We start from the raw sequence: 13,101 nt of genomic DNA on the forward strand, positions 1-13,101 counted from the left end.
GGATTCCATTCAGTCACTTAACAAACATTTCTGAGTCCTTAGCTCTAGCACCTTGCTAAGCAAGGCAAAATCTCCAGGAGGCACCATTCACATTGCATTATCTGTGAATGGTGCTCTGGGGAGCAGCATTCACATTGCATTTTCTGTGAATGGCAGTTCTTCCAGTTAAATATAACATGAATAGTGTCCCCTGGAGTTGACCACCCAACTGATACTGACTGAGAAGCTGAAATGAATAAAACAACCCTTAGCCCTCCAGGAGCTGACCGGAAATCCAGTGCTAATACTACTTTGCATCTTACAGATTAGTTCTTTCACAATACTTTTTTTTTTTTTTTTTTTCATTTCATTTTGTCCTTACTGTGACTCTGGGATGAGTCTTTTTATGAGGATCCTCATTTAAAGATGAGGACATTAAGGATTAAAGAGGATGAAATCCTGACAAAGTAGGGATTCTCCTCTTTAGAAAATTTGTACGTAAGGTTGGGGGCAGTGGCTCACGCCTATAATCCCAGCACTTTGGGAGGCCGAGGTGGACAGATCACCTGAGGTTGGGAGTTTGAGACCAGCCTGACCAACATGGAGAAACCTGGTCCCTACTAAAAATACAAAATTAGCTGGGCGTGGTGGCACATGCCTGTAATCCCAGCTACTCCGGAGGCTGAGGCAGGAGAATTGCTTGAACCCGGGAGGCAGAGGTTGCGGTGAGCCGAGATCGCGCCATTGCACTCCATCACTGCTACCTTGACCTCCCAGATGCAAGTGATCCTTCCACCTCAGCCTCCTGAGTAGCTGGGACTGCAGCATGCACCACTATGTCCGGCTAATTTTTTTATTTTTTATAGAGACAGGGTCTAGATATGTTGCCTAGGCTGATCTCCAATTCCTGGGCTCAGGTGATCTTCCCACCTCAACCTCCCAAAGTGCTGGGATTACAGACATGAGCCGCGCCACACGGCCATAAAATATTAATTTTCACAGCTTTCTTATATTTTAGAACTAACAATGGAAATTGTTGAGGTCTAAAGTGTTTCAGAGGTCCTTGAAAACCCATGCTTACATACCTGATGGAAAAAGCAATCCTAGATTAATGGTGGAAGGGGGAGTAGAGACTTCTGTCCTGTTGACTTCTTGGAAGATGGGGTATTGTCTCTCTGGGACAGCTCTTGAGAATTTCCCTGCCAGCACAGCCCCAGACAACAATGTCTAGAGAGTGATTACCTGGCCTGTCCTCTTCCCAACCTTCTAGCCTGGAGCCCCTAGTTCTCCCCTGAGCCTCCTTAGCTTATCCTTCTTCCTAACTTGTATTTGGCTTCAGATGTGAGCCACAGTCGGAAAAGTCATTAATTCATTCCTTCAACTCAGGCTTATTGAGTCCTACTGTGTATCAGCCATTGTACTCATGGGGGGAAGAAAGAGAAAGACAAAGCATATGTTATAGTATAGTGTGCTGGCCAGGCACGGTGACTCATGCCTGTAATCCCAGCAGTTTGGGAGGGCAAGGCAGGTGGATCATCTGAGGTCAGGAGTTCGAGACCAGCCTGACCCAACATGGAGAAACCCCGTCTCTACTAAAAATACAAAATTAGCCAGGTATGGTGGCACATGCCTGTAATCCCAGCTACTTGGGAGGCTGAGGCAGGAGAATCACTTGAATCCGGGAGGTGGAGGTTGTGGAGAGCAGAGATCATGCCATTGCACTCCAGCCTGGGCAACAAGAGCAAAACTCCGTCTCAAAAAAAAAAAAAAAAAGTATAGTGTGCTAAAGGCTGAATGGCAAGCTGACCATACTCTTAGAACAAAATTGGTAGAGAGTCTACAATGAGGGTTCCTTATTCATCAAATATTTATTGAAGTTTACCATGTGCAGTTCTCTGGGAACAGAGTAATGCACAAGGCACTGTCCTTTTCATGGTCAGAGGAGGGAGACAGGCCATAAACAAGTGTCAAACAAAAGACTGAAACCAGGTGCGGTGGCTCGCATCTGTAATCCCACTGCTTTGGGAGGCCAAGGCAGGCGGATCATGAGATCAGGAGATAGAGACCATCCTAGCCAACATGGTGAAACCCCTTCTCTACTAAAAATACAAAAAAATTAGCTGAAGGTGGTGGCATGTGCCTGTAATCCCAGCTACTTCAGGAGGCTGAGGCAGGAGAATTGCTTGAACCAGGGAGTCGGAGGTTGCAGTGAACCTAGATTGCGCCACTGTACTCCAGCCTGGTGACAGAGTGAGACTCCATCTCCATAAAAAATATATATATATATACACACACATACCCTCTAACCCAGCAATTTCACTCCTAGGTATACCTACATAAGCTCCAGTATACCTAAACAAGTGCAAATTTGTGTAAGTACGGTTATTTGTGGTAGCATTAGTCATTGCTTTCAATAGCAAGAAGAAAAAAGGAAACAACGAAATATCCATCAATAGGGAATGAATTATATTAATGGAGGGAGAGCCATACAATGGAAAGCTGAAGAGAAATTAATAGGAATGGGGCAGATTTGTAATATACTAGCATGGTAAAACCTTAATGATATATATATATATCTGTCGTGCCTCAGCCTCCCGAGTAGCTGGGATTACAGGTGTGCGCTGCCACACCTAGCTAATTTTTGTATTTTTTAGTAGAGATGGGGCTTCACCATGTTGGTAAGGCTGGTCTTGAACTCCCGACCTCATGTGATCCACCCATCTCAGCCTCCCAAAGTGCTGGGATTATAGGCATGAGCCACCACACCTGGCCAAATATTTTGGTAAGTATCAAATGCACAGTGCAGAACAAAATGTGTGTGTGTGTATGCATGTGTATGTGCACTTATATACAGTACCCCATGTGAAGAAAAATAAGGGTACATGTTATGTGCATAGTATTATGGTTGTTATTTTAGAGAATAAATCTAGAAAGATAAATAAGAAAGTAGAAATAGTTCTTGCCTCTGGTGGGAAGTAAGACTATGTGTCTGATCAATAGGGAAGTAAGAAACACTTTTTTTTTTTTTGAGACTGAGTTTTTGCTCTTGTTGTCCAGGTTGGAGTTCAGTGACACAATCTTGGCTCACCGCAACCTCTGCCTCCCAGGTTCAAGCGATTCTCCTGCCTCAGTCTCCGGAGTAGCTGGGATTATAGGCATGCGCCTCCATGCCTGGCTAATTTTGTATTTTTAGTAAAGACAGGGTTTCTCCATGTTGGTCAGACTGGTCTCGAACTCCCGACCTCAGGTGATCTGCCCGCCTCAGCCTCCCAAAGTGCTAGGATTAATTATAAGCATGAGCCACTGCAGCCGGCCAGGAACACTTTTTATTTTTGTACCTTTAAAATTGTGTACCGCCTGTGTATATAATGAATTAAAAACAAAGAAAAGCTGGATGCGGTGGCTTCTGCCTGTAATCCCAGCCCTTAAGGAGACTGAGGCCAGCAGATCACCTGAGGTCAGGAGTTCAAGACCAGCCTGACCAAAATGGTGAAAGCTCATCTTTGCAAAAATACAAAAATTAGCCGGGCATGATGGCAGGTGCCTGTGATCCCAGCTACTTGGGAGGCTGAGGCGGGAGAATCGCTTGAACTTGGGAGGCAGAGGTTGCAGTGAGCCAAGATTGTACCACTGCATTCTAGCCTGGGTGACAGAGCAAGTCTCTGTCTCAAAACAAAAACAAAAACGCGAAGAAAAAATGTACAAACAATTTCATGCAGTAGCAAGCATCGAGTTAAATGCAGTTGACCCTTGAACAACACAGGTTTGAATTGCACGGGTCCATTTATACACACATTTCTTCCACCTCTACCACCCCCAAAATAGCAAGACCAAACCCATCTCTTTTCCTTTCTTTTCCTCCTCCTCAGCCTACTCAGTGTGAAGGTGATGAGAATGAAAACCTTTATGATGATCCACTTCCGCTTAATGAATGGTAAATATGTTTTTTCTTACTTATGATTTTCTTAGTAGCATTTTCTTTTCTCTAGCTTCCTTTATTGTAAAAATATAGTATATAATACATATCACATACAAAATGTGTGTGAATGGACTGTTTGCTATTGATAAGGATTCTGGTAAATGGTAGATTATTAGTTTTTTTGTTTTGTGACAAGGTCTCCCTCTGTTGCCCAGGCTGGAGTGCTGTGGTGCGATCATGGCTCACTGCAACCAAAAACTCCTGGGCTCAAGCAATCCTCTTGTCTCAGCCTCTCCAGTAGCTGGGAATAAAGGTGCTTGCCACCATGCCCAGCTAATTTTTTTAAATTTTTGTAAAGACAGTGTTTCCCTATTGCCTAGGCTGGTCTTGAATCCTGAGCTCAAGCAGTCCTGCTATCTCAGCCTACCTAAGTGCTGGGATTACAGGCATGAGCCATGGTACTGGCCAGTAGTTAAGTTTTGGGGGAGTCAAAAGTTATACATACACAGATCGCTTGAGCACAGGAATTTGTGGTTACAGTGAACTATGATCACACCACTGCACTCTAGCCTGGGTACAGAGCAAGACCCTGTCTCTTAAAAAAAAAAAAAAAAAAAAAAAAAGGCTGGGCATGCTGATGGTTCATGCCTCTAGTCCCAGCACCCAGCACTTTGGGAGGCAGGAGGGAAGATTGCTTAAGGCCAGGAGTTCCAGGTGACTCTGGCAACACAGCAAAACCCTGTCTTTACAAAATAAATATTTTTCTTTTTTTTTTTTTTTTTTTTTTGAGACGGAGTCTTGCTCTGTCGCCCAGGCTGGAGTGCAGTGGCCAGATCTCAGCTCGCTGCAAGCTCCACCTCCCGGGTTCACTCCATTCTCCTGCCTCAGCCTCCCGAGTAGCTGGGACCACAGGCGCCGCCACCTCACCCGGCTAATTTTTTGTGTTTTTAGTAGAGACGGGGTTTCGCCGTGTTAGCCAGGATGGTCTCGATCTCCTGACCTTGTGATCCGCCCGTCTCGGCCTCCCAAAGTGCTGGGATTACAGGCTTGAGCCACCGCGCCCGGCCTACAAAATAAATATTTTTCTAAAAATTAGCCAGGCATGGTGGCATGCACCTGTATTCCCAGATACTTGGGAGACTGAGGTGGGAGGATTGCTTGAGCCCAAGAGTTCAAGGTAGCAGTGAGCTATGATTGTGCCACTGCACTCCAGCCTGGGCGACAGAGCGAGACATTGTTTCGGAAAAAAAAAAAAAAAAGTTATGCACAGATGTTTGATTGCATAAGGGACAGCACCCCTATCCTCCATGTTGTATTCAAGTGAACTGTGTAACTGGATAATGTGACAGTGACAGCAGGAGGAGGGGAATGGGGAGGGAGGGAAAGTCTACTTTGGATTGGGTGGCTAGGAAAGGCTTTTTTGAGCTGAAACCAGCATGACCAGAAGGAAACAGCCACATTAACACCTGGGGCTGGGCACAGCAGCTCCTGCCTGTAATCCTGGCTCTTTGGGAGGCCGAGGTGGGTGGATCACTTGAGGTCAGGTGTTCGAGACCAGCCTGGCCAACAGGGTGAAACCCTGTCTCTACTAAAAATACAAAAAAAAAAAAAAAAAAAATTAGCTGAGCACGGTGATGCACGCCTGTAGTCCCAGCTACTCAGGAGGCTGAGGCAGGAGAATTGCTTCAACCTGAGAGGTGGAGGTTGCAGTGAGCCAAGATCATGCTACTGCACTCCAGCCTGGGAGGTAGAGACTTCATCTCAAAAAAAAAAAAAAAAAAATTAGCCAGGCGTGGTGGTATGTGCCTGTAATCCCAGCTACTGGGGAGGCTGAGGCAGGAGAATCACTTGAACCTGGGAGGTGGAGGTTGCAGTGAGCTGAGATCATGCCATTGCACTCCAGCCTGGGCAACAGAGTGAGACCCTGTCTCAAAAAGCAAAACAAAACAAAAAACCACACACACAAAAAACACCTGGGGACAGATTGTTCTGTCAACGCCAACGCAAAGGCCCTAAGGTAGGAACATGCTTGGCATCATTGAAAAGCAGAAAAGAAGCTACTGGCTGGACTGCTGTGAGACTGAAGCAGCAGCCAGAGACAGGTCTCAGGTCATGGTGAAGAGTTAAGACAATTGGAAGCCAATGAGGAGTATTTTGGTCCTAGAGCAAATGGCACAACTTGATTTATGTTTAAAACATTTATGGCAGGGCGCGGTGGCTCAAGCCTGTAATCCCAGCACTTTGGGAGGCCGAGACAGGCGGATCACGAGGTCAGGAGATCCAGGAGATCGAGACCATCCTGGCTAACACAGTGAAAACCCATCTCTACTAAAAAAATACAAAAAACTAGCCGGGCGAGGTGGCAGGTGCCTGTAGTCCCAGGTACTCAGGAGGCTGAGGCAGGAGAATGGCGTGAACCTGGGAGGCAAAGCTTGCAGTGAGCTGAGATCCGGCCACTGCACTCCAGCCTGGGCGACAGAGCAAGACTCCATCTCAAAAAAAAAAAAAAAAAAACAACATTTACTGGGCCGGGCGCGGTGGCTCATGCCTATAATCCCAGCATTTTGGGAGGCCGAGGCGGATGGATCACGAGGTCAGGAGTTCAAGACCATCGTGGCTAACACAGTGAAACCCCGTCTCTACTAAAAAAAAAACAAAAAATTGGCCGGGCGTGGTGGCAGGTGCCTGTAGTCCCAGCTACTCTCGGGAGGCTGAGGTAGAAGAATGGCGTGAACCTGGGAGGTGGAGCTTGCAGTGAGCTGAGATTGCGCCACTGCACTCCAGCCTGGGCGACAGAGCAAGACTATCTCAGAAAACAAACAAACAAACAAGCAAAACATTTACTTTGGTCTAGGCACAGTGATTCACACCTGTAATCCCAACACTTTGGGAGACCAAGGCAGGAGGATCGCTCAGAGTTCGAAGTTCAAAATTGAGCTATGATCAGGCCACTGATCTGCAGCATGGGTGACAGAGTGAGACCCCGTCTCTAAAATAATAATAATAGTGGCCGAGCACGACGGCTCACGCCTGTAATCCCAGCCCTTTGGGAGGCCAAGGCGGGCGAATCACGAGGTCAGGAGTTCGAGACCAGCCTGACCAACATGGTGAAACCCCATCTCTACTAAAAATACAAAAATTAACCAGGCATGGTGGTGCGCGCCTGTAATCCCAGCTACTCAGGTGGCTGAGGCAGGAGAATTGCTCGAACCTGGGAGGCAGAGGTTGCAGTGAGCCAAGATCGCACTGTTGCATTCTAGCCTGGGCAACAGAGTGAGACTCCATCTCGAAATAATAATAATAATAATACTAGGGCCGGGTGCAGTGGCTCACGCCTGTAATCCTAGCCCTTTGGGAGGCCGAGGTAGGTGGATCACCTCAGGTCAGGAGTCTCAGTTAAAAAATAAATAGGCCGGGCGCAGTGGCTCATGCCTGTAATCCCAGCACTTTGGGAGGCTGAGGTGGGCAGATCACCTGAGGTCAGGAGTTCGAGACCAGCCTGGCCAACATGGAGAAACTCTACCTCTATTAAAAATACAAAAATTAGCTGGATGTGGTGGCACATGCCTGCAATCCCAGCTACTTGGGAGGCTGAGGCAGGAGAATCGCTCGAATCCAGGACACAGAGGTTGCAGTGAGCCGAGATCACACCACTGCACTCCAGCCTGGATGATAGTGAGACTCTGTCTCAAAACAAACAAACAAACAAAAATATATATATATATATAAAATAATAATAAAACATTTATTTTGGCTGCTGTTGCTGGGGGGAGCATTGCAGGGTGTCAAAAGTAGCACTGGTGGAGTGGGTAGTGATCAAAGTCTGCTGCTTTAGCCCAAAGGAGAAATGATAGAGACTCAGACTAGCTGGAGATGGAGGTAGAATAAGCATAAATGTATTAAAAAGAGGAGTTGATAGCTCTTAAAGAATGACTGGATGTGAGGGGCAAAGGAAGAGAAGAATCAACCAGGTGGGTTCAGTGAATGAAACCATCAGAAATGAATTGTTCCCTGAAATCAAGATTTGTGATTGCCATAGTTGTACACTTCTCAAAGGTTCCTAGTCTCTTCCTCAGACCAAAAGCCAGAGGCAAGAATGCCCTCATTCACACCCCAGCGGTCTATACCTCCAGCAGCAAGTCGAGTGAGCAAGTGATGTCCTGAAAGGCCGCGTGGATCAGTGGAATGGAGCGGCAGGAAGACTTAGTGCTCCTGAAACAAGGAATCCAGAATCTGGGAGAAGGATGGCTCAGTGGGGCTTTCAAGGGACAAGTGTGGGGGTTGAAGGGGTCACTGTCCCTATACCGAATCTGAAAATATTGTGACCAGGACCCATTGTGTCCAACTTGTCTATTTCAGATGGCAAAGCAAAACTATATTCAAGGCCACATGCAAAGCTACTCCCTGAGGAAAGAGTCACAGATAAAACGGGGGCATGAGTAGCATGGCCAGGACAAACGCAGTGCAGCACAGAGACTCAGACCCTGACAGCCGTGCCTGTGCAGGCAGTGATGACAGTGACATGTGCTTTTGTGGACATGCACAAAAGTGAGGTGAGTCCCAGGACAGAAGACGGCTTTTTGTTTCAGCAGAGCAGCCTGGGGAGAGATAAAAGTGACTCCTGGGGCTGGGGCCTGCATTCCTGAGATGCGGGTAAGAGGGGCCCAGGGTCAGTGTGTCTGGCAAGCTTGGTTCTGCCCCTTTGCTGTCCTGGAGACTAGGGCTAACCCTGGGCTCCACGGGTGGCCTCCCAGTGGTTAGGATACAAGTGCTCATCAAAGGCCACCCTGAGGAGGGACCAATTTTCCCATCAGAAGCTTCTAACTAAGTTATCCGTCTTTGGCCCAAAGGGATGCCTCAAGCCTACTCTGAGGGACTCTTTCCAATGAACTAATTCCTACAGTCACTTCCTCAGCAACCTGTGCCCCAGCCTCAAGGCGCTGTGGGGTAGGCCTCAGTTTGTGGCCTGGACCTCGGACTATGGACCAGACGGCTCCTCCCGATTTCTGTTTGCTTTCAGTCCTCTGACCCCAGGCTGGCTGGTGAAGTAGGTAGAGGGAGGAGACTTTGGTGCACGTGTACACACACACACACACACACACACACACACTCACACACACGAGTCTCTTGTGTCCCCCAGTCTCCACGGCTGGTCAATGATTGACTGGCATTTCACAGGCCGCTGGTTCCAGCCCCAGTCTGTTGACTTAGAGGTCACCCTCGGAAGCTAGAGCCCTGTCCTGCCTCTTTGGTGTCAGTGGTCACTCCACTGCCCACAGGCCGGGGTCTTGGGCAAAACACACACATCTGCCCTGATCTGGGTTTACTGCTCTCTGTCCCACAGTCAGCCCCGCTCTGTTCCAGCTCCCTCTCCCCAGCCCCCTAGCTAGACCCCTCTCACCAGCACCCCCTTCCCTTCCCTGAGGGTCCCCCTCACTGTCTTTGTCCCTCAGACATCCTCTTTCCTGGGCTCTCCTGCCAGGCCCTGCTGGAGGGAGAGTTAAGAAGGAAATCGAATCAGCAGCGCCCACCCCTGCCCCCCTTCCTCTCCTCTTGTCAGACACCAGACTAGGTTTTTTCCTCTGGCTTCCCGGCTCTGAATGGGCTCATTCTCTTTCAGAGGCTCGGCCCCTCTCCGAGCCTCCTCCCTAGGGCGTGAGTTCTGACCCCAGCTCCTCCCCCCCATCCCCACTCCGGTCCCCACTCCAGCTGGCTCCACCCTTTCTACCGCCCACTGCGACTAGGCATTGTCTGCCAGTCCGGGTTTCTTCCTGGGATCTGGGATGCAGAGAGGATGGGTTTGCCTGGGCCGGGGTGAAGAGTGAAGGGGGGAAGGCAGGATCTTTGTAGAGGGAGGAACCTGTAGTTACCCGAACTTCTTTCCTCTGGTTCCCCTCCTGGTACCCTTGACTGGGGCTCTTGAGAGTAATGGGTGAAGCCAAAGCTGCCATGGCTCAGTTCCCGGCTCTGCTCTGTGACCTTGGGAAAGCTGCTTTAGCTCGTGGAATCTCAGGGTTCCTTTTCTGCAAAATGGAGAATGATAACACCTGCCTCCTCTGGAGTCTTGGGGACTCAGTGTTCTGAGGACCGTGGCTCTAGGTCAGAGTGGCACAGAGTAGGGTCCAATGAAGCATGGCATCCACAGTAGCTTTTCTGACTGGACTAACCTTTTGGGACACGCCAGCAGGGCAGGGGTGGGGCCTGGGGAGAAAGGACACCTCTAACCCTGACCCTAACATCCCGATGGCCTCTAAGGCCGCCTGCGCACTCGTCCAGGTGCAAGCCCTTCAAGGTATGACGAATCAGTGACTCCCGGCCAGGTCAGCCTGTCCTCTTCCTGCAGGGCTGTAAGCTGCAGGACTGAGAGGCACGTTCACCAGTCCTGGGCTGGGTGATGGGGTGAGAGTAAGGGGTCAGTTTTGATACATGCTCAACTTTTCTCACTAGCCCTAAGACATCCTGGGCAAATTGCTTACCTCAGTTCCCCTGATCCTCACCCTAACCCTAACACCAGCCCAAAAGAAAACAGGGATATTGATGGCCATCCAGAAGAGCTGCTGTGTTCCATATACAGCAATATTTCTCGAATGTTTGTGACAACGGTCCAAGGAATAAGTCAATTTTACATCATCACTTCGGACACCTATACAAAACTCCACTTTATCCTTACTACATGCATGTGCTAGGGTTTTATTTTTATTATTTATTTATTAATTATTATTATTATTATTTTTTGAGACAGAGTCTCGCTCTGTCGCCCAGGCTGGAGTGCAGTGGCGCAATCTCGGCTCACTGCAAGCTCCGCCTCCCAGGTTCACGCCATTCTTCTGCCTCAGCCTCCTGAGTAGCTGGGACTACAGGCGCCCGCCACCACATCTGGCTAATTTTTTGTATTTTTAGTAGAGACAGGGTTTCACTGTGGTCTCGATCTCCTGACCTTGTGATTCACCCGCCTCGGCCTCCCAAAGTGCTGGAATTACAGGCGTGCGCCACCGCGCCCGGCCTATTATTTTTTAGACAGAGTTTCACTCTTGTTGTCCAGGCTAGAGTACAATGGCGCAATCTTGGCTCACCGCAACCTCCGCTTCCCAGGATCAAGCGATTCGCCTGCCTCAGCCTCCCCGAGTAGCTGGGATTACAGGCATGCGCCACCATGCCCGGCTAATTTTGTGTTTTTAGTAGAGACGGGGTTTCTCCATGTTGGTCAGGCTGGTCTCGAACTCCCAACCTCAGGTGATCTACCTGCCTTGGCCTCCCAAAGTGCTGGGATTACAGGCATGAGCCACTGCACCTGGCCGTGCTAGGGTTTTTTTCTGTTTCATTCCTTTCCCTCCCTCCCTCCCTCCATCTCTCTCTCTTTCTTTCTTTCTCTTTCTCTCTCTCTCTCTCTCTCTCTCCTTTCTTTCTTTCGATGGAGTCTCACTCTGTAGCCCAGGCTGGAGTGCAGTGGCGTGATCTCGGCTCACTTCAACCTCTGCCCTCTGATTTCAAGCGATTCTCTTGCCTCAGCCTCCCGAGTAGCTGGGATTACAGGTGCCCGCCACCACACCTGGCTAATTTTTGTATTTTTAGTAGAGAAGGGGTTTTGCCACGTTGGCCAGGCTGGTCTCGAACTCCTGACTTCATGATCTGCCCGCCTCGGCCTCCCAAAGTGCTGGGATTACAGGCATGAGCCACCATGCCTGGCCAACTTTGTATTACTTTCTTTTTTTTCTTTTCTTTTTTTTTTTTTTTTGAGACGGAGTCTCACTCTGTCACCCAGACTGGAGTGCAGTGGCTGGATCTCAGCTCACTGCAAGCTCCGCCTCCTGGGTTTACGCCATTCTCCTGCCTCAGACTCCCGAGTAGCTGGGACTACAGGCACCCGCCACCTCACCTGGCTAGTTTTTTTGTATTTTTTAGTAGAGACAGGGTTTCACCGTGTTAGCCAGGATGGTCTCGATCTCCTGACCTTGTGATCCGCCTGTCTTGGCCTCCCAAAGTGCTGGGATTACAGGCTTGAGCCACCGCGCCTGGCCTGTATTACTTTCTTAAAGAGAGTTTCCCAAATTATATAAGCTTGAAGCCCCACAAAACCTTGATCTGCCCCAGTATAACTAAATCTGGGACCATTTATTGAGCAATTATTATATGCCAAGTATTGCACTGAGTGCTTCCAGAGCATTATCTCCTTTAACCCCAGCATAGTATGCCAGATGCTGTTTTACAGATGAGCTAACTGAGACCAGAGATGCTCAGTCACTTGCCCAAGGTCACATGACTGATATGTGATAGATTTAAGATATATATATATGCGTATTTTGAGATGGAGTCTCACTCTGTTGTCCAGGCTGGAGAGCAGTGGCCCGATCTCAGCTCACTGCAAGCTCTGCCTCCTGGGTTCACGCTATTCTCCTGCCTCGGCCTCCCAAGTAGCTGGGACTACAGGCGCCCGCCACCACGCCCGGCTAATTTTTTGTATTTTTAGTTGAGACGGGGTTTCACCGTGTTAGCCAGGATGGTCACGATCTCCTGACCTTGTTATCCACCCGCCTCGGCCTCCCGAAGTGCTGGGATTACAGGCATGAGTCACCGTGCCCGGCCAGATTCAAGATTTGAACCCAGGTCCTCTTGGTCCCAGAGGCCCCTGTTTCTCAACCCCCTAGGATGGCATAGCAACCTGTCCCACAAGAGGTGCCTGCCTATAAGTGTGCTCAGCTCATGGAAGCAAGTTTAGAAATGCAAGTATATACCTTTAAAGAGGTGTGGGGGATAGGGGGGAGGGAAGAGAGAAAGAGATGCTACTGTCCTTCATTCTCCAGTCCCTGATAGGTGCCTTTGATCCCTTCTTGACCAGTATAGCTGCATTCTTGGCTGGGGCATTCCAACTAGAACTGCCAGATTTAGCACATAAAAATAAGGAGGCCCAGTTAAATTTGAATTTCAGATAAACAATGAATAATTTGTTAGTATAAATATGTCCCATGCAATATCTTTGTTGAAATTAAAAAAAAAAAGTCTTCCTTCCATCCCCACCCCTACCACTAGGCCTAAGGAATAGGGCCAGGGACTCCAAGTAGAATGTGGTTGGGAAGTGGAATTAAGCAGGCTAATAGAAGGCAAGGGGCAAAGAAGAAACCTTGAATGCATTGGGTGCTGGGTGCCTCTTTAAATAAGCAAGAAGGATGCACTTTGAAGGATTGAGATAGAAGTCCTAGCCGGGC

The sequence above is a fragment of the Macaca nemestrina genome, chromosome 17 (assembly GCF_043159975.1).
Source record: "Macaca nemestrina isolate mMacNem1 chromosome 17, mMacNem.hap1, whole genome shotgun sequence".
NCBI classification, from domain to species: domain Eukaryota; kingdom Metazoa; phylum Chordata; class Mammalia; order Primates; family Cercopithecidae; genus Macaca; species Macaca nemestrina.